The sequence below is a fragment of the Megalobrama amblycephala genome, linkage group LG14 (genome assembly GCF_018812025.1).
Source record: "Megalobrama amblycephala isolate DHTTF-2021 linkage group LG14, ASM1881202v1, whole genome shotgun sequence".
NCBI lineage: Eukaryota > Metazoa > Chordata > Actinopteri > Cypriniformes > Xenocyprididae > Megalobrama > Megalobrama amblycephala.
Genome location: NC_063057.1, coordinates 3,688,210 through 3,711,654, shown reverse-complemented (window position 1 = coordinate 3,711,654; position 23,445 = coordinate 3,688,210). Strand labels below are relative to the sequence as shown.

At 37.7% G+C, this 23,445-nt stretch overlaps 1 protein-coding gene across 4 annotated transcripts in view; it reads left to right on the top strand.

The window, feature by feature from the left end:
• Positions 1-23,445, top strand: part of foxp2 (forkhead box P2) — a 156,053-nt gene that overhangs the window by 758 nt on the left and 131,850 nt on the right. Inside the window, exons 2-4 of one of the 4 annotated variants that reach the window (XM_048156374.1) lie at positions 5,588-5,676; positions 8,121-8,184; positions 12,752-12,868. The gene's annotated coding sequence lies outside the window, so the exon portion shown is untranslated. The remainder of the gene's footprint in view (positions 1-5,587; positions 5,677-8,120; positions 8,185-12,751; positions 12,869-23,445) is intronic. The other 3 variants (XM_048156377.1, XM_048156375.1, XM_048156379.1) reach the window with 3 other exon arrangements.

Sequence of the window (23,445 nt, the reverse complement as noted above, 5' to 3'; positions counted from 1 at the left end):
AACGTGAAAGTTTTGTCATACAACACAATGGACCTTATGCTCATAAACAGAAAAACGCCATTCTTAAAGGGTTAGTTCACCCAAAAATGAAAATTATGTCATTAATGACTCTCCCTCATGTCGTTCCAAACCTATAAGACCTCCGTTCATCTTCGGAACACAGTTTAAGATATTTTAGATTTAGTCCGAGAGCTTTCTGTCCCTCCATTGAAAATGTATGTACGGTATACTGTCCATGTCCAGAAAGTTAATAAAAACATCATCAAAGTAGTCCATGTGACATCAGTGGGTTAGTTAGAAGGTTTTGAAGCATCGAAAATACATTTTGGTCCAAAAATAACAAAAACTACGACTTTATTCAGCATTGTCTTCTCTGCCGGGTCTCAATCCGGGTTCACGACTCCGCAGTGACGCTGCTGACGTAAGACGCTGCTGACGTGTTATCTGGTGCGCCCGAGCTTCGTTTACAGTCTGAGGGAGACGCACGCTGTATTCAAGCTATTCTACATTGTTTGTATTTTGGTATTGCTATATTTTTTTAAAATGGTGCGTAAGTGTGCATGTCGCGGATGTCCTAATCGCCAAAAACAATGACGTAAAAGTGCATTACCAACGCTGACAGATGAAAGGATTCAATGGAATCAATTCAATGGAATCAATTCAATGGAAAGGATTCCGGAAGAGAAGACAATGCTGAATAAAGTCGTAGTTTTTGTTATTTTTGGACCAAAATGTATTTTCGATGCTTCAACAAACTCTAACTAACCCACTGATGTCACATGGACTACTTTGATGATGTTTTTATTACCTTTCTGGACATGGACAGTATACTGTACATACATTTTCAATGGTGGGACAGAAAGCTCTCGGACTAAATCTAAAATATCTTAAACTGTGTTCCGAAGATGAACGGAGGTCTTATGGGTTTGGAACGACATGAGGGAGAGTCATTAATGACATAATTTTCATTTTTGGGTGAACTAACCCTTTAAGAATCTGTAAGAAATTCTCAAGGGAATCAATGGCAAGTTATCCCTCTGAGTTTGCCTGTATCATGACTAAACATCTCCGTAGGTTTAACCAAAAGAAAATACATTAGTCTTTTTCATAGCTTAATTAACTAACATGGGCCAAGAAAATTTTTTTTTACAGTTTTGGTTATGTAATAAGGTAATTAACTTTTGACTGGATTGTGAATTAAATAATGAGCTTCTTTGGAAATGGACATTGGGTCTAAATGGCTCCAATGAGGAGGGCCTTGAAAATAATAATTGACATGTGAAATTCAGATAAAAGTATCACAGATTATACATAAATGCTTAATGTGACACCATTGATGCAGACCCAGAACCAAAGATAAATTGCCCATGGGTGTGTTTTAGGCTGGTTAGATTGAGAACTGAACCTTTTCATGGTAGATATCAAAAGACATGTGTGATACAACCCAATTAAACCAGAACTACTTGCCTATATGTGCATATTCACATAGTTTATAAAACCAAATAAGATTTTAAGTGAAAGACAAAGGGGCCTGAGAAGAACATTGCCAGCAAGAAAATCTTGAACACAATGGTGGTTTAACAAAAGTGATTAAAGCATAAATTAAGAAGTTACATTTCTGAACTTTGTTAAACTAACCAAAAGAAATCGGATGTAAATATCACCAGACATCGTTTCATAACAGCGGAGCTAGAATTTATTAAAATTTCCTGCTAGAGCATGAAAACATTTCCATCAAAGATTTCACACTGTGCTGATTAAAATAAAATGAAACTGAGTTTTTTTGTTTGCTCAGAGACTTGGGTTTAGGTTCTGTGAATTTCGAAAAGGTTTCAGCTTGGAGAGACCGCTAGTTTTCAGTTGATTTTGAGCCCCCCTGCTATTAAGTAGTTAAAAACATATCAGTGGATGTAACCAGAACAATAGTATCTCATTACAGGAAGTTTGTCTTTCGTGTTCATATTGAGTTAATTTGGTGTTTTTGTTATTTCTGACAACCCTTTTTGTAGGTCTATGTGTGTGTGCTTGTGGTTTTTAGAAACCACTTGAGAACATTTTTTTTTTTTTATCACACTGACAGCAGGTGAGAGACTGAAGAGTAGCTAAGATAAAAATTAAGATAAATTATCAAGCTCAGTAATAATTCATTTTGATTGGTAGGTCTCCCTTGACAGTTTATAGTCATATATAAAGAGTGTCACTCCATGTCAAATTACTGTCTACCTTTGTGTACTTAATGCCATGAATGATAGCTTATGTTTTTCATTCCAAATATGTCTGAAAATGACATCTCTCAGGGATCTTGCCAGCTCTGACTGCAGCTCTGTCCAGTTGGATGGAAAAAAACAAATCTGCTTCATTCTTCACTACCGATGTTTCTTTGTACCCCATGCCACAGATTAATTGGCGTATGTCGTGGTGGGGTTTTAGCACTTTTGCATCTCGCTTTCTGCGTGCCGTGCAGATCTATGCCATTTAATTAGAGCACACCTGCCAAACTAAAAAGTATTGACCTTGTAAGCCTGCCATGGTGCTTGTACGACCTTGTCTTCCTCCCACCAACCTGTTTCCCTTCCCTCCCACATGCTGGTTCAGAGATTATCACCTGGTTTGAAATGCGAGCTCTCTGCTAAAGCGTTTATTTGAATGCAGGACACATACGACAGGAGATGAACGGCACTGTCCTGACCTGCTAGAAAAACATTTTTTCTAATTTTTTCAATATTTGGCGATTCGAGCGCTGATCGATGACCAGGGCCCCTACATGCTGCTCAAAGCTGGGTGGGATGGTAGAGTTATGGAGAACTCGATGATAAAGATACGTGGGTGGTATATAAGAAGCTGGAGAACAGCATCCAAAACACAACTTGTATATGCTGGCGACTAGCAATACTGGTCTTTTTTTAGCTGACTTAGTAGGTGTTGACAGTATGACCAATGGCAGTATGATCTTATATCACTGTACAAGATCATTTTTTTGCCATTATATACTGCAATATATATGTATGAGAATATAGATTTTTATATTTTAATAACAAATATATACAGTGCTCAGCGTACACCCCCTTTGAAAAGTAACATTTTAAACAATATCTCAGTGAACACAAAAACTATTTCCAAAATGTTGACAAGTTTTATATAGCATCTGTTTAACTTATAACATGAAAGTATGGTTAATAATATAACTTGGCGAACAAGATTTTCAGTTTTACTCTAATTAGGGTGATGCAAAAATGAGTACACCCCACTGAAAGTCTCTGGAGCAAAGCTAAATTTTAGACTACAAATGTCTAATTTAACAAGAATTCAACCACTGGTGAGTCTAATTATTCATTACACAGGTGTCCAGCAGACAGTTGACTATAAAAGGGTGTTTAAACCCCTTCCCGTTTCATGCTGTCAGCAATGGCACCACATGAAAGAGAAATGTCACAAGACCTGAGAAAGAAAATAATTTCTTTACACCAGAAAGGTGAAGGCTACAAGAAGATCAGCAAAGCTTTACTTATCAGTCAGAATACTGTAGCAAAAGTGGTACAAAAATTTAAAAAAGATGGAACTGCAACCATCTCACAGAGACGTCCAGGTCGTCCATGGAAGTTAACACCTCGACAGGAGTGTTTTCTGATGAGAAAGGTTGAAGAAAATTGGCATGCAAGTTCACTGCAGTTATCTAAAGAAGTAGAAAGCCAAACTGGGGTGACTATTTCCCGTGACACAATACAACGTACACTGCAGAGGAATGGCATGCATGGGTGCCGTCCACGAAAGAAGCCTCTCCTAAAGCCCAGGCACAAAAAAGCCCGCCTAGAGTTTGCCAGGGCCCATGCTGACAAAGATGAAGACTGCTGGGACTCTATACTCTGGAGTGATGAGACGAAGATAAATGTTTTTGGAACTGATGCATGAATGCTGCTGGTGTCGGGGAGCTGCATTTCATTGATGGCATCATGAATTCACAGATGTACTGCTCTATACTGAAAGAGAAGATGCTACCATCACTCTGTGCCCTTGGTCGTTGTGCACTTTTCCAACAAGACAATGATCCTAAACACACATCTAAGGCCACTGTTGGATTTCTGAAGAAGAACAGGGTGAAAGTGATTCAGTGGCTCCTGTTCTGATCCCAATCGAACACCTATGGGGAATTCTGAAGAGACAAGTTGAGCATCACTCAACTAGACTCAAAGAGGTCATTCTTGAAGAATGGAAAAAGATAGATGTTACAAAATGTCGCCAACTTGTTCATTCAATGCCTAGAAGAATTCATTAAAAATCATGAAGGCCATACAAAGTACTAGATGTAGTAGTTTTTGTTGTGGGGTGTACTCATTTTTGCATTACCCTAATTTGAGTAAAACTGAAAAATGTGTAATCTAAGTTATATTATTAACCTTACTTTCATGTTATAAGTTAAACAGATGTTATACTAAACTTAGTCTTGTCAACATTTTGCAAATTGTTTTTTTTTTTCATTGAGATACTGTTTAAAATGTTACTTTTTAAAGGGGGTGAACTCATTTATGCTTAGCACTGTATATATATATATATATATATATATATATATATATTATCATATTAAAAAGATAATATAGATCTATTTACAATAGAGGCCGAAAGTGATTTGTTTTTAATGAACCTTCAAATTTGATTAAACCATTAAAATATGAGGAAAATATTTAATATTTTTTAAATATGAGGGAAGAACAAAACACTAAACTTGGTTGTCTGACAAAATTATTTGGCAAAAAAGGTAAAGGTTTTTATGCAAAAAGTGAAATATAAAGGCATAGAAAATGCATAGAAAAACAGAAAGCTCTCAGGAAAAAGCATACATTGACTCCAATGTAATCAGTTATTAATATATTTTGTTGGTTCTATATATATATATATATATATATATATATATATATATATATATATATATATATATATATATATATATATATATTCTACTTTGATGAATGCAAACCAGAAGATAAAATTATTTATAATATGCATATCACACGGATCCACAAAAACGACTAAAACACTGTAGTATGCATGCCAGGCCAGTAGTTGGCGATGTCACTTTGTAAAGAAACAGCACACGGCTATAGACTGAACACGTAATACGCATACGCATGACGTGACCGTTTTCACAAATTGTGTTTTTGTAGTTTACACAGAGATGGTAATGGTATCATTTTCAAAAAAACGTGCACTTTGAAACCTGTTTTCAAAAGTTTGCATTTTCAGGCTCCCAAACCGCCGTTGTCGTGTAAATGAATGGCAGAAATGCATAACAAGTTTTCAGTTTTTAGTTGAAAATGGCGCTGTGTAAACAGCCCCTTAGTAAACCTACGGTTTTCCATTGACACAATAGACCAAAGCACCTGTACTGGAATAGAACAAAACGCTCTCTCTTGATTAATTGTGCACTGAAATAGGTTTCTTAGTAGAGATAAGAAAAAGACAGACTTGGAAACGATGGGAGTCTTTGTACAGAGTCTTTGGTACATCCATAATGAATTCCTTTGAGGAGACATGACGAATGGATTGTCCTGTGGCTTTTGTGCTAATGTTCTGGATGTTAAATACTTAACAGAGCTCAGATGCTGGCAGAGACGAAGGGCGACTGGTCTCATGACTCATGGCCGGACAACTGAAAGAGGGACAGTGTGAAATGACTTCAAGGTAAGTTTCTCCCACAAAGCATCTTGATGTGTTCTCCATAGTTACAGTATCTGCATAATTATATTTTATGGTGAATATGCTAAGCAGATAGTGTTTGCACTCAAAATCTGAGAGTTGTGGGCCAATAATCAAGAAATCAATTAATATCAGAGTCGTTTGATTGCCTTTTTATCCAATTATACCTCTGGGTTTTATTTCTTTTTTTCCATATTGCTGCATCTCAAAGTGAAGGAAGCTCACTGCCCTAGTTCCAATCTGGTGCGCTGTCAAATCTTAATGGATTTTATGATCAATGGTTTTGAGACCAAACCGCTTTATTTTCTTGTTTTGTTTGTGTTCTGTCTTGTGTTTTTTCTTTCTTTCTTTCTTTTACAAAGATAAATTACACAAGCGATTGTGCTCCTTTTCTTGCACCGCTTCTGAATTCACCCCAAAACCAAAATCCAAAACCATTTCATGGGCCAGTGCCTGGGTGGTTACAGCGGGACCTTTTTGCCTCTCAAAGGCTAACCTTACATCTTCACATCTTCATTTTATATATATATATATATATATATATATATATATATATATATATATATATGTGTGTGTATATATATATATATATATATATAAATATATATTATATAAAAACACATTTATACTAGGGCTGCACGATTTGGGGAAAATGTCATATTGCGATTATTGAGGTCAATATTGCGATTGCGATTTGCGATAGCGATATAATAAACAAATAGTATCATGAGTCATCTTGCTTGGTTCTCAATGAAAATACACACACAGATTACTGATAATGCTGAAATGTGTATTTCTCAACTCAAACTAGTAACAACAGCAAACAAATGCACAGCGTTTTCAAATTAAAATATTTTTATGAAATTAAATAACATCTTTGCATTACTGCAAACTTGTTATAATCCCATTTAAGATATTTGTTTCTTTACTAATCTGTAGTGGGTCAACGGATCACAAAACTCACGGTTCGGATCACATCACGGTTATGACGTCACAGATCGGATCATTTTTCGGATCAGCACAAAAAAAAAAAAAAAAAAAAAAATTGGATGGGGGTAACTTAACTTTGCATTTATTACTTAGCCCACTTAAACTATTCTGATACCATAGCATAAACTGCTAGCCTAAATAATACATTATTAAAGGCAAGTGAACAGACTGTAAAAAGAACAAATACTGTACACCAATTACAACAAGCATAGATAAATACTACATAAAGTTACAAATAAAGTATAAGGTCTAACTGTAGTATTAATTTTCATGCACAGAAATGTAATAATTAAATGTAAAATGACACTGTTCATTGTATACATTTAATATAGATTAATCTTTGTTAAAGCTGTGTTTTGTTGTTTGATTTACATGACAGACAACAGCAGGTATTTATAGGTTGCTGTCACTTTAAGAGTAAGACATGCACGCACACATCGGACAGATATACATCCGAATTCTCACCTCGTTCAATTAAGACATAACTGAATGCGTTTACATGAATACTTGCTGAGAGGGGTATTTTGACTTACATAATGCGTGTATGTGACCATCCAAGTGCACTGAGGACGCGAAAGAGAAATCAATTTGGAGTTCGCGAGCTATAACCATAGACTGGCTATAACGCGCCTCTCTCTCTCTCTGTGCGCGCGAGCCTTGTATGTATGTGCGTCATGTGCGCACCGATAACAGCGCTGCGTGCGATACCGAATTAAATCCTCTTTCCTCTTCAACCACTACTAATCTGGGTTTATAATCTTATAGCCAAATATCGCCATATAACGGAGGTAGCGTTTTTTCTTGCCACCAGTTCAGTGACCGTTTGCTCCGCATCCATCTTTACCCGTTCTCTGCGCTGCACACTGGAAAAGCCATGACCATGCGCGCCACACATGCCACTGCCTAAACTGAAACTGACTGGTCTTCTTTTTATTAGCGGTGTATAAAATGGGCAAACAGCTCTCAGATAATGGGTTGTTGTGTCCACACATGTATTTTTTTTATTTTTTTATTTATTTATTAACTTATTATTATTTTATTTCATAAAATCGCAGCATTTTGCGTCACATAATCGCACAAGCTTGACATCGCGATTGCGATTGCGATATGATTAATCGTGCACCTCTAATTTATACTGTGGAAAAGTATTAAAACATTAAATATTAAAACATTAAAACACATGTATAAAATATTAATTATGTTGACACTAAGTCCATTAAGAGTACTGTTAGACCTGTGGCATAAAATGCAATACCATAGAGAGGAAAATAATTGTGATTAATCTCATGATTTTAGACCAGTCTTTAGTATTTTTTATTTTTTTTATTATACACTATTTTCACATTATTTACAGTTATACATTATTAAATATTTATTTTATTATACAGTATTTTTTGGTTATATTTTAACACTGTTTTTGTATGAACTTTTCCACAAAGATCCTAGTATCCCCTGCAGCCCCTTGAAGGTTGCTAACCCCAGATTGAAAACCTCTGCAAGAAGGTATGGAGTTATAAAGCCAGAGTCCCACCTCAAAAGAAATGCTAAACACAAAGACACTTATGACTTAACTGGAGGTCATGTTTATCATTTCTAGGCTCTACTTGTCTTTTTATTGATTGCTTTGTCCCCTGGTTGGTTGTTAGAATTATTATTTCAGAATGTCTCAGTACTCTTAAGCATTAATGACACTCAAGCTGTTTGTGTAAAATCAAACAATGTCAGAATTCTGAGCCTTTCATTTTATTTCCAGGTTTAAATGCAAGATTTTCAATGTGGACTCAGTCTTTTGCACCCCACTGTAAATGCTTCAAAACAGCTTTTTGGCTCTCTAACTAATGCCCACAAGCAAAATATAGTGCTATGTACAAATTGCTTGATAAAATGAAGAAGTAAAAACAGTCATCAAATTGTTAGCATAAACGCTTTCCTCATGGAGTGATTGCATGGAGTGTATTTCTGCTCAAAGGACTTTTTTCATGGTAGAGAGACGGCAACATTTCAATGGTTTCACTGTTTCCATGGTGATGCAGACTTCAGCCTCGCTTTCGCTGTTGTCATGAAGCTCTCTGCCCTCGCTCGGGGTTCACAGTCCACATGAAAGCATCAGGAGAGGATTCTTGGCTGTATCGAAGAGGGATGTCAACAGACTAATAATTGGGCCATCACGCCCTCGGTGAACGCACGCTGACTGTTTCCTCAAAGCAGATTTCATCAACAATTCTTTGTCAGAGGTTTTTGCCACAGTGACAGTTGTAAACTGTCAACATTTTTTGTTAGATGCCAACACTTCGTGTGGTCCCTTCTGATGGTAGTATCACTGATTTTCATTCGGCCAGTCTATATAATAATTTTAGCTTTATTACACCTTTTCTAGACTATGTACAGTTGAAATTGGTTTAGTCAATCTTTTTAGATTTCTGGCATGTAGAAGGTGAGCTACAGTAGTTTCTGTGCTTTCTGTCTGCTGTAAATGTGAATAAACAATCATTGTTCGGTGTGAGACGTCATTTTCTGTGATTTCCTGTTTGTTTATGCTACCTCTGCATTTCGTTTAAAAGTGTAAACGCATATTTATGGTGCTTAGATGTGTTCCTGTAGCTCAAATAGTAGAGAATAGCACTAGCAAAACCATTTGGTTTGATTCCCAGTGTGATGGAAGCAAGCTAGTAAGAGCTGTGCATGTAAACCTCACTGCCCTGGCCTCACGAGGCATGCCATCGACTGATGCTAGAGAATGCTTGTTAGAGCGCCCGCCTCCCATGCCGGAGACGCCGATTCGAATCCTACTCGGAGCGGGTCGGGTAGGACCGGTTTCATTTGGTGCCGTGATTCGGATGAGAGTGAGGTTTAGGGGGGGTGAGTATAACGTAAGCAAACTAGTAAGAATTGTGTGTGTAAACTTCACTCCCCTGGCCTCAAGAGTAATGCTAGACTGTGGTCTTTAGTATCCTTGTTAGCAGGCCCATCTCCCATGTCAGAGACGTCAGTTTGAATCCCGCTTAGAGCAAGTAGAGTAGGACTGGTTACACCAAGGAATCCATTAACTATAAAATGCATGCCTTGAATGCAATGTGACCTCTATTTCTGCTATCTTAATCCAGTCTAAGCTGGTTTACTGCTCTGTTGACTGGTTTTAGACAGATTTTTGGCATTTCGTAGCTCAGAAAATAGGTGGAAAATTACCTTGACCAGGATGGGAGACCATCTTAAACCAGCTAAAACTTGCAAACTGCTATCTTAAACTAGTCTAATCTTGCTGGTCTTCCAGGCTGGTCAGTTGACTGGTTTTAGAGAAATATTGGCACTTTGTAGCTCGAAAACTAACTAAAACTATAGTGTGGTTCTCCCCACCCCCCCGGTTATAGGCTAGTAATGTTAGTTAGACCAGCCTTTACAGGAGATGAAGTTGATCGACCATTGCTGTTCTGGTTTGAACAAGATATTCTGTTGGTTTAGCAGGTGGGCAGGGAGCAATGCATGCTGGGGATGTAACATATGCTGGTGATTTTTCACTGGTCTTTTCTGTAGGGGTTGTGTTGGCTCTGTCGAAAGTGGCAGCAAGCCCACAGTTACAAATGCGTTGTCCATCATAATCGCAGCGCCATCCCAGAATTCCCTCCGCGGCCCGGTCCACAGGACCTCTGCTGCTTTCCTTCCATGAATCATGTCCAAGTGCGTGGTAAACAACCTATTAAGTGACCTATTTGTCCGTGGCCAGTTCTGCTAGCTCACTCACGGCAATTACTTTGGCTGAATGTCTGCGGCAGAGCACTTCAGAATGCTTCGCTTTCAAATCGATGGCCGCCCCCCCCCCCTTCCCTCTTCGAGAAATGCACAGGCACTCTACTGTAATATTAAGATTACGTGGAGTGTTCCAAGACTGTACTGTGAATGTATAGCAGATTCATTGGCTTTGGTTCAAATAGCAAAATCCATTTCACTTGGCTACATGTGGTTTTGATCGGTAAACTCCGTCAGGGTTTGACGTCTACATTCGAGGTATGGCATGGAGTCTGTAGCAGGCATTATTTTAGATGAAATTTGACGGATACTGATGCTTACAGGTCAGGTGTCACACGGTGGAAGGATCTCACCGATGCACCGAGAGCCGCGCAACCCCACGCATGTCGGTTCCATTTAGTTATGAAGTTCGTAGTTGTACATTTCCTGCAATTGAGCCGTCAGCGCCTGTCAATCAGGTGAAATGAACGACACTGCTGATTGCACTGTTGGTAATTACAGAGTGCAGCGAAAGCGCTGCTGTGTCAGAGAAGTGGGTTATTTTTAAGCATGCATTTCTCCTGTATTCTAGGAAAGACTTACAGGTAAAGATGTCTCAGTGTACTTAGGCAATCATCATCCTTTGCAAAAGACCTTCATTGTGGGACAAAAGTCAGTGGTCAAAAATACACTGTTTGTTTTCATCAGGCAGGATAGTTTCAAAGCAAACTACTCCAGTCTTTCTTCTGTTTCTCTATCGGTTTGCAATGCTTTTAGAGACCTTGTGAAATCAGAATTATTCAGTTTATTGGGTTTTATTCATTATGTTCATTTTAAAGCCATTAACGTGATACAGTAATATATTGCTAAAGTTGACAAAATTTGGAATCTTTCTCTTCCAGAAAGATAAAGAATGTACTGATGGACAAAAAGAAAACAAAAAGATAGGGAGATGAGGGGGTGATGAGATCAAGAAATGACACATCAGAGAGACTCATTTTGAAATGCCAGGTGAACGTCTTTGGATGGTCATTTGTATTCTATTAGGAAGTCATCTACTTTAATAACCACGTTCTGCTGGTGGGAAGATGAAAGGTGAAAAAGAAACCGAAAAATCAATTTAATAAAAACAAGATTTGGTGGTTTGAGAGAGCAGAGAATGCTAAATTTGAAGGAAGAAACTTTTCTGTGCCTCTAATGTCATGATATAGAATTGCAAAAATTACTGTTTTCAAACAAGTTTGCTGCATGAATAGGAGAAAATATTTTAACATTGAAGAAATTGGATGTCCCCACATGCAGGGCCCTTTTTGACAAGTATGGATCTCTACTGGTTGAACAGATGGGCGTGCCGAAAGTCAGGTCGTGAAAGCTGCCTGTTAAAGTGTAGGGTAGGGTAGGGTAGGGTGAGGGGTTAGTAGCAAATACTAACCCTCTACCATTTGGCATGTCGATTTCTCCGACCTGCAGCTATCCCTGTCTCGTTTTGAACCGTTCAAACTTGTTTACCACTAGACCACTGTTGATTTTCTCTGTAAATGTTTAATTTTTTTTTTATTATTCTTGGCAGATATGAAGTGGTGAGTCAGTTATAGCACCACATGGGTCGCTGATTAATTGATGACTCAGGCCGATCTCCAGAGCTCTCAGTCCAGGGAAATATGGTCCATTGTGTGCCACTTCATTTATATGACAGCACAAAGATTCATTCTCATCAGTTAGTCACTTTTTATAGTGCTTGAAATGCATTTCTCTTTGTATTCATCAGAACATGTGAATGCACTAAAGTTTTAGTCAATGGTTAATCCACGGCATGTTTTGCAGTAACTAGAAAGTCCACATGAAATCAAAATTCACCCCATTAACTTTTGTAATTTTGCATGATTCATATGAAATGCATTGTGAATGTCATTTCATGTTGACTTTAATAAAGGTAAAAGACGCCACCCACACGCACACACTATCAGAGATGCTGTAAGCCTTTGTTTTCCCTCTTGAGAGACGTTCAGTTTTATGGGAGCGAACATTTCAGACGATAATTAATCTCTTTGCTTTTCAAACCATAACACCTTTCATCGTGTTGTAACTCTTGGTGTCATCCGCACAGCAAGAAATTGTGGCTAGAAGTCACCCTAATGCAATTAGCACATCTTTTTTTAGCCGTAATTTGATGTTTGGGTGCTCTATGAATGCAAAATTCCCTGACTTGGCTTCCTGTGCTTAATTGAGTGTAGAAAGGAGGCTGTTTGCATTGGCTTTCTTCCCAAGGTTTTCTCTTTTTTGAATGTCTCTGCCCTTTGCACAACACATTACTGAATAGTAATCACAATTTAAACCTATCTTTCAGAGTTATCCCATGCATATGTCCAAAGAAGACAGCTATTGAGAACCATATGCCATTTTGTTCGGGATCTTCAGAGAAATTCCTCTTAGAATCCTTCTCCAGTCATGCACTATAAGTGAGGTACTTCTTAAATGCATAAAACATCTCTGCCCATTTAAACTGTGATTCTTCCACTAGCAATTTTGTCTAAGAGGTCTAAATACAATTTGAATGAAATGATGGTTCCATCTAGAGCTCATTTACATGCTAAAAGTGCTTTATAGAAACTTCAGTGAAGATTTTTCATGATAATCTCAAAGTTTAACATCTGCCCCTATAAATAACTTTTCCTATGTGAATTATGGTGGTTTAATGGTTCTGCTATAACTATTGCTATCTGCTATGAATATACAAATCCCATTTTGCAACAAAAGCTCCTGGATGAAATCATTTCAAATGAGACCAATTGTTTTTAAAATATGTATTTTTAATTATCTTTAAATATAATATTATAATATATATAATGCTAGGGCATTACCAAATGGTTGTTAGGGTGTTGCTGGGCATTCTGGGTGGTTGCTAGGGTGTTGCTAAATGATTGCTATTGTGTTCTGGATAGTTGTTAGGAAGTTGCTAGGTGATTGCTTGGATGTTCTGGGAGGTTGCTAGATGATTACTAGGGTCTTCTAGGTCAGTGCTAGGGTGTTTTAGTTTTGCTAACTAATCACATGATGAGTTTCACAGCTTTGTGATTATCAACATGCCTACGTGAGACCCTGCCATTGCCTAATGACTCTTCGTGTGTATGGACACCACTGGTTGTCTTTGATTTTGCTATGTCACATGGGGAGTAATCCCTTCAGGTTCAATAATTTAATCTTGGCCACCTCCTGAGGAGATGTCTTCAGTGTCTAATTTACCCCAGTGAAGAGAAAAACTTCTCCTCTAATTGATTTTTATGACGTGCCCCGATTTGTACATCTACAGAGCCGGTGCCCAGCAGATATGTTTGCAACGCAGAGAATTATCAGACTGGTGTGGATGAATTACAGCAGCAGCCTGTTTGTCCTTCCCTGGCTTAATCTATAAAAACATGATTATGTACACAAGGCTTACATAGATTTCCCCCAACATTGTCATTGATTACACTTCAACTCTAAAGCCTTCTCCTGTAGGTCTTTTTGTGTACACACACATAAAATAGCAAATGTTAATTTTGAATGTGATACTAGGGAGTTTGATCCAGTGGACACTTTGCAGAGAGTAGGCAGAAGCATAAATTGTAAGCTTTTAAATGGATGTAGTCAGAGAGACAAAGACCAGATGCACTGCAGCTAAGATGACACAACCTTGAGTCATGTGTCCAAACTCATGTGCTATCTCTTTTTGTCTCAGTGAAAGGAGAGGACTACAGTACGTAACAGCGGAGTACAGAGAAAGAACATTTGATGTGTTAAATGGAAGGAAGCAATCTCAGGATTACGTAAGGTGTTGGGGCACTGAGAACAATCCCCCATCGTCCTCTTTCGCCAAGGACGTGAAATGACACATTCATTCACAATCAATAAAGGTGAAAAATTCTGGAAAGTTGTCCCTGAGAACAAACGTCACAGTTTCCTAAGATGCTCTACTGATTTTTACATAACCTCGTGATGTGCAGCAGGATTCAAAGGCCTGTTTACGTAGGAATAGAGCAAAGAAAACCATTGTTTTCTCATCCTAAAGGAGTGTGTTTTTGTCAAGTTCAAGTTGAGATATGCTTCATGCATGTCTTTCAAATGAGCCAATTGTTGACATACAACCCGTCTGAAAAAACGACATAAACATAAACCAACCTAAGATGGTTTGATGGTCTTAGCTGGTTTAAGTTGGGCTGACCAAAAACTCTTACAAAACCACCCAACTGTCCAGCTTGACCAAGCTCACCAAACCATCTTTTCCCTTCTCAACTATAAAATGAATGTTGATGGCATACTGTAGCTCTGATTACTTAGTTTTAGAAGAATTTGATGTGAAATATTTGATTTCATATTGAGATCTTGAGACTTTCAATTGCAAACCTGCGTTATTGCTATCTAGGAGAAACATTTGAGATATTAAAGAGATATCTATTGTGAAATGTCTGTTCTAAAAGTTCAAAGAAGCTAGTTTCCATTCAACCAACGTTTGTGAGAAATCAGCTGACTGTCCTATAATACCATAGGGTTGATATCTAATGCTGTTTATTCTTTCTGCTGGTTAGAAGATGCAGATCGTTTGCATGCATTATCACTGCTCCATAACAGACCAGTACCCCACTGGGCCAAAGAGTCGGATTAATGAAGCGAACACCCACCAAACGGCAAAGCAATGCACACACACACTAGAGTTTCTAAACAAAATGACTATTAGTATTGACTCCGTAAGAATGATTTTGTCTGTTTGTGTGATGCTCTTTCAATTCAAAGCATTTTCTGTAGAAAATGGGTGGCATTTTCCTGCACATAATGCACCGCCGCAATGCCCTATAGGGTGTTGCCAATTTGCTTCTATGAGGCTGCTGTTCTGAGTGGTTGCTAGGTGGTCGTTTACTAGCCCAAGTCTCTAAATATGGCTCGGATCCCTCATTCATTGTATCGAAATTGCAAGTTAAATTGTTTAGAAAAGTAATGGCCCACCTCAATAAGCCTCACAATTTGAGGCATCATGTTCGCGAAGGAAACTGTGCTCCTTAGGTTTTACAAAGTGCTATTCATATATTTTCAATGAAGATAATGTACCTTGGTAATTTATAAGCACTTATATTATTACTGTTTCTATTTCTAGTTCAAATTTGGCTCACCAAGACTAAACCATTTTCTAAATTTGCCTCTCATTTTGACAAGCCGAAGGCACGTGGCTGAGATCTTCTGTACGCATGGATTATCTCCACATTTCCAAAGGGAACAGAGATTATCCCTCTCAAGAACTACATTTACTCAATAGCTTTGACCAAAAGGCACCCTTTTGGGTATTTGTAGCTGATGAATCTTATTATTAGTGGTGCTTGCTAAGGCAAACATCACTATTGCTATTGCTCATATTTAGGGTTAGAAATCTGAACAAAGCCCAACTCTGCAACTGAGTATGCATACTTCCCTACTATATAGTGGGTGAAAAAGAAAAGTATGTCGGAATTCACAGTATAACAGGCACAAAATACCCAGATGGCCTACTACTTCAGTAGAGATTCTGAAGTGCACATCTGATGGACACTTTACTATCTCATAACACCATGGGATTTGTTATTGGCAGTTTAGCGATGAAACTGACGCATGACACAAATGTAGTGAGTCCGGATTACTTTTATTCTACACACGTTCATACTATACACTCCTGGGCAAAAACAAAATTGGCTAAGCCAAAAATGGCAAAAAATTTTGTGGTCTTTTAATGGACCTAACCATAATAATCACAAATCACTGGTCAGGAAATTAGCAAGAATTGCACAAATTCTGCAGATATAAAGTAACTTAGCACGGAAAAACCTTCCCTAACTTGCAGACAGCTTTTTACAGTAAGAAGAGTCAGTGTTGTTCAATTCAGTGTTAAAAGTAATTTGTGTTTATGCTAGGTATGCTAATGGCAAATTTCATTGTGATTTACTCCACACACAACTTCCCATATTCTGCCAAAAACTGCTTAAATTTTTCTAATTTCCTGACCAATAATTTGTGGTTAGGACAGTTAAAAGCATAGGCCTTGTCCACACAAAAACGCTCTCCAAAGTGGATAAATTTGCAAATAGCGTTTTCACCATCCACTCTACAACACGAAAACGGCATTTGCAAATTTATCCACTTTGGAGAGGTATTTGAAAATGATGATGCATGTTTAGTCATGTGGCACACATTGTAACCATAGATATCTATAGCGATACCAGCAATGTTGTGTGTGCTATTTACATTAACAGTATTGGTCAAGATAAATGCTCCTTTGTAAAATCTTCGTATTGCATTCCTGCAAAGATCACATTGAATTTACTCACATTTGCTGTCCTGCATGGCAAAATATGATTTTAAACCCGATTTTGAGCGTGACCTGGATGCAACAGTGAGTGATTCGATACTATAATAAAATGATTGTGCCAGAAGAATAGCGTGTGAACTTTATTATATCTGCCCTCTCTGCATCATCTTGTGAGCTTTTAGTATGTTTTACTAAATGTCTCCAGATGAATATAGACCTAACCTTTGTGTTTTTCCCTTTTGGGCTATATAGATCATACTTTTTTAATGGTCAATTCAAAAGAAGTACCTACTTAGAGAGTATGCGATTTTGGAAGCAGCCTAAACATCAACGTTTGCCATATAACCTGAATGTGATAGATAAGAAAATATGGCTTGTAGTTACTTTTTATTTTTGTCTGTCGCACCATAAAACTGGTAAAAACATTTCTGGTGAAAAGAGTCACTTTGAAGGAGCACCTGAGCCATTTCTATGGACTACAATAGAACATAGAACCCACCTAGCAATGAGGAAAGCACCTTTCACATATTCTTCAGAGGACATGAAAATGTAGTTTTGGTCAGATCTGAATGCATTTTAAACTTCATATGCTGTAGATCTTAGATGAAGGCACACAGAGGATTATGAGCTGATGGAGCTGTACCAGTCACGTTTATTAGCTGTTTGACATTCAGGCTGAGGCGATGGAGACGAGGGAGAAGGGGTAGCCTTGGAAACCCTTCGTATCACTACACGTGTGAGCTTCTATTGGTGGAGTCCATCCTGATGTGTTCGGGTGTCTCTGAGCGGCTGATGAGTATTCCTTGTGTCTGTGCATGAAGAAGGACATCCCTTCTCTCTGTCTCTCTCTATTTTTCTCTTCCTCTTGTTCCCAGAAGACACTTTGTGCCTGTTTAAGCAGGAATCCTTTCCCCTTCACTGTGAAATGAGGCCAGGTCCATTTCTGACATCTCAAACGAATGTGGAGCGAATTAAATTTCACGCACGTTACACACAAACCAATCCGCCTTTCTGGCAAATCGGGTCGTGTGTTTATTTTGGTAATGACTGAAAGCCTGTGTTTCCCCTTATCAGCTTGGTCAGGAATGTCGAGACACCATTGACACCTAGGTGATCACCCCAGTTTACTAAAACAGCTTGGACGGGCATTAGCAAAATCACTTGTATGTGTAGCATGTGCATTGCGTGTGCGTCAATGTAAAATACCGTAATTCTCAATAGCGGTTCAGAGAGCTGAAGACACAAAAGAAAACATTTTGAAAAATATGGGTAACCATTGACTTCCATAGTATGTAGAGAAAATACTATGGGGCCCATCAACTGTTTGGTTACCAACATTCTCCAAAATATCTTGTTTTGTGTTCAGAAGAAGAAAGAAATTCATACAGGTTTGGAACAACTTGACAGAATTTTCATTTTTGGGTGAACTACTATTTATTTTGTTGTGTGGCAGGACTCTGCCAACCTCTGTAGACGGCACAGAGCCAAAAATGTGTTTGTCCTCCCCAACACAAGCAGACCAAACCAAATGGGAATTATTCAAATGCAAACAGTATCCTTATTTACAAATCAAGCTGAATTTGTCTTGGGCAGGCTGGCATGTTTCATCTGTTTTTTTCTGGGTACACTTGAATTGCATGCTTTTTTTAAGGTGGCTATATTGATTCAATGCAAAGACAGTCGCTATGGCAACCTATCAGGTCTGGAAGGGAGCTTTTCCGCCCCCTCATACTTTTATGCCAGGCATAGGCCATGGAGCCGTGATGTGTGATGGCTCCTATAGCTCTCTGACAGCTATGAAAACCATCTGATTGGACAGCTTCCATCTCTGCCATCATTACCTGCCCGAATGGAGTCTAGTGACTGATTTCACTTAAGAAAAGCACAAATGGGTGCACTTGTGTTGGCGTGTGTGACTGAGTGTAAATAAGTGTTTCTACGCAGAAAGAGACCAGTGCAACCACACACTGTAGCTCTGTTCCAAAGCTTGTTGTACATCTAGGGATCACAGGTGCATACCTGATGGAAATGCATTTCAAAATAGTAGGCAGTAAAGTTGTCTTGCCTTTAAGGTGTGGTCATATTCAACAATATCTAATGATGGGCGATTTCAAAACACTGCTTCATGAAGCTTTACAACAGTAACTAACATGTAACACACTCCGAACCACTGATTCGAAACAAAAGATTTGTAAAGTTTCGAAACTTCATGAAGCAGTGTTTTGAAATCGCCCATCACTATATTGTTAAATAAAGTCGTTATTTTGTTTTGTTTTTTGGCACACAAAAAGTATTCTCGTCGCTTCATAAAATTAAGGTTGAACCACTGTAGTCACATGAACTGTTTAAAATATGTCTTTAGTAGCTTTCTGGAACACTGAACGTGTTAGTTGTCTTGTTGGCAGTGCAGGCCTCACTGAGCCATCGGATTTTGTCAAAAATATCTCAATTTGTGTTCCGAAGATGAACGAAGGTCTTACGGGTGTGAAATGACATGAGGGTGAGTAATTAATGACAGAAATTTCATTTTTAGGTGAACTAACCCTTTAAAAACAGCAACTTTTTTTTTTGTCTATTTTTTTATTTATTTAATAAATAAATGTTCTGATCACCCTCTCTGTTTTTACATTGAAAGTAATTTTGGGGGGGATAAAATAATGGCTAAAGTAATGGACATTCCCAGGATGCATTGCTATGAACAGTAACAGATAGAGTTGAGGGAAATGTTTCCTCCCCGCACATGACATGCAAGAAAAAAAATTCAATTGTGCGCACAATTTACTAATTTGTTCCCTCAATGTACTAAATCGTGCGCACAACTTACTAATTCGTTCCCTCGATATACTAAATCGAGGGAACAATATGGTAAATTGTGCGCACGTTTTAGTAAATAGAGGTAACGAATTAATAAATCGTGCAGCAGAACCTGATTTTGCTGAGTTCAACATGTTCCTGGGTCAACATTTTTGTTGATCCTGGAATAACATTCAAATCAACCAATCAGATTTAAGGGACAAGTTTACAGATTATGTCAAGTTTAGGCTTAAAATCATGAATTGGTGCTTCTACATCAGTGTTATTCATCTATCATTTCCCTCTGATTTTTGGGATAACTTATGGGTAGGGTTAGGTTTAGGGGCAGGAATAGGGTTGAGACTAAATTTTCAGACTGGAATGTTGTTCCAGGATCAACAAAATATGTTGACCCAGGAGCGCATTTAACTCAGCAACGTGCAATCGTGCGCACGATTTAGCCTACCATTTTTTTTCCTGCATGTCATGTCCGGGGCTCCGTACAAACCAGTGTTTGTGTCATATGTATATTGGAATATCAGGTCATTAGCTTAGCAACATGCTAACATCAGGTCGTTAGCTTAGCAACATGCTAACATCAATTATGAGTTCTTGTGCCCTTCATGTATGTCCAAAATCAGAGTTGCAGCCCATGAGGAACATCTTAAACCAGTCACTTATGGGATTACATTACATTTAGCATGCTACATTATGTGTAGTTGTCTATGTAGGCATTAGACAGCTAGACAGCTTAAGGTTTGGAAGAAAGATTCTCTCTCACTTATCCTGATAATAACAATAATTTAAAGCAGACTAAGCTGGGTTGATGGCTTCCAAACCTGATCAGGCTGGTATGTTGGCTGGTTTTAAGCAGCTTTAGCCAACCAATTAAACACCAGCAAACCACCTTAGCCTAGTATAAACATTTTTGAAGCAGGCATACACACATACATAAGCTGGTACACCACGTCCACATGAGCTGTAGGCAGTAATTCTCATGAGCTGACAGCTGCAGGCCGAGGTGCTGTTTGTCTAGCATGCCACTCAAGGTAAAATCAATCTCTGTGAAAAGCTGTGCGAGGAAATGTATGTTTTTCCTCCTCATGCATAGCAAGCATAAAACCTCCACCAGAGCAATAAAAACAAGCTCACTGGTTTTAGTAATCAAGGCCAGGCTTTTTTTCTTTTTTTTTGGTGTGAGTCAGGTGTAATTTGTGACTACAGTGGAAGCCGCTTTCTGGCATGTGTGAGCACCTCAGAGGAGGAGGAGTGTTAGCTGCCAGCGTTTGCAGAGGTGAAAGTCAGGGCTGTCGACTTTGTTTCACATCCTCTGGAGGCTGCGTGCCTTGTTTCCTCACCTCCCTGCTACCATTAAATGACTCGCTGAGGTGAAAAGAGTGGTGTTATTTTTTACATTTTTTTTTAAACTTTTTTGTTAAACATGAGATCACTCATTCACACAATTTTATTTGTGCTTCTGCTCTGTGAGGTTTAAAATGTGTCATCACCCTCACAAAAAAGTACTGAGGTGCTACCATGTATATATACTGTATATATGTATGTATGTGTGTGTGTGTGTGTGTGTGTGTGTGTGTGTGTGTGTGTATATATATATATACAGTACCCTCCACAATTAGTACCCTCCACCCTTAGTAATTATGAGCAAAAGCAGCTGTGAAAATAAATCTGCATTGTTTATCCTTTTGATCTTTCATTCAAAAAATTCACAAAATTATAACCTTTCATTTAAGGAAAATAATTGAAAGTGGGGGGAAACTTACATTATGAAATAAATATTTTTCTCCAAAACACGTTGGCCACAATTATTGGCACCCTTGTATTCAAAACGTTTTGCAACCTCCTTTTGCCAAGATATCAGCTCTGACTCTTCTCCTATTATGCCTGATGAGTTTGGAGAACACCTGACAAGAAATCAGAGAAAATTCCTTCATGCAGAATCTCTTCAGATCCTTCAGATTCCAGCTCCATGATGGTGCTTCTTCTCTTCAGTTCACTCCACTCATTTTCTTTAGGGTTCAGGTGAGGGGACTGAGATGGCCCTGGCAGAAGCTTCATTTTGTGCTCAGTGACACATTTTTGTGTTGGTTTTGATGTTTGTTTTGGATCATTGTCCTGATGGAAGATCCAACCACTGCTCATTATTGGATTTCTAGCAGAAGTGGTCAGGTTTTGATTTTTTATCTGTTAGTATTTGATAGAATCCATGATGCCATATATCTGAACAAGATGTCCAGGACCTCCAGCAGAAAAATATGCCCACAACATTAAAGATCCAGCAGTATATTTAATCGTGGGCATGGGGTGCTTTTTATCCATGTGTGCACCAAACCCATCTGGTGGGTTTGCTGCCAAAAAGCTCTTTTTTTTTTTAGTTTCATCTGACCATAGAAGCCGGTCCCGTTTGAAGTTCCAGTCGTGTCTGACAACTGAATATACTGGAGATTGTTTCTGAATGAGAGCAGAGGATTTTTCTTGAAACCCTCCTGAACATCTTGTGGGGATGTAGGTGCTGTTTGATCATTTTTTTTTTAGGGAGTCAAGACTCAAATAATCTCTGCAATTCTCCATCTGTGATCCTTGGAGAGTCTTTGGCCACTCAAACTTTCCTCCTCACTTCACATTAGGGCGATTTAGACACACGTCCTCTTCCAGGCAGATTTGTAACATCTTTAGTTAATTGGAACTTCTTAATTATTGCCCTGATAGTGGAAATGGGGATTTTCAATGCTTTAGCTGTTTTCTTACAGCCACTTTCTATTTTGTGAAGCTCAGCAATCATTTGCTGCACATCAGAACTATATTCTTTGGTTTTACTCATTGTGATGAATGATTACGTGAATTTGGCCTTTGTGTTTCCTCATGTTTATACTCCTGTGGGACAGGAAGTCATGGCTGGACTGTTTTATGTTCATGATCACCATGGTGTGCTAAAAAATGTAAATATGAATGGAAATATACTTCAGAGATATTTTACTCAGAAGAATTTCTAGGGGTGCCAATAATTGTGGCCAACGTGTATTGGAGAAAAACATTTATTTCATAATGTGAGTTTCCCCCCACTTTCAACTGTTTTCCTTCAATGAAAATTTTGTGAATTTTCTGAATGAAAGATCAAAAGGATAAACAATGCAGATTTATTTTCACAGCCGCCTTTGCTCATAATTACTAAGTGTGCCAATAATTGTGGAGGGCACTGTGTGTGTGTGTGTGTGTATGTGTATATATATATATATATATATATATATATATATATATATATATATATATATATATATATATATATATATATATATATATATATATATATATATATATATATATATATATATATATATATATATATATATAAATATAATATGGTATTAAATTTAAAAATATATATTTTTATATAGACAAATGGAAAAAGAAATGTTGAAAATAATATACAAAAGTGTATATTTATAATATATATATTAAAATTTCTACATTTTAATTTTATACCTAAAATTTAATTCAAAGAATTGAATTAATGTGCTATATTATATTATATTATATTATATTATATTATATTATATTATATTATATTATATATGTTATATTATGTTATATTATATTATATTATATTATATTAAAGTACCTTCTCTTAAAGGTCCCGTTCTTCGTGATCCCATGTTTCAAACTTTAGTTAATGTGTAATGTTGTTGTTAGAGTATAAATAAAATCTGTAAAATGTTAAAGCTCAAAGTTCATTGCCAAGCGAGATATTTTATTTAACAGAAGTCGCCTACATCGAACGGCCAGTTTGGACTACATCCCTCTACTTCCTTCTTTAATGACGTCACTAAAACAGTTTTTTGACTAACCTGCGCCCACAGGAATACACAAGAGTTACGTTTGTAGAGTGTGTTTGTCGCCATGTCGTCGAAACGCTGTTATTT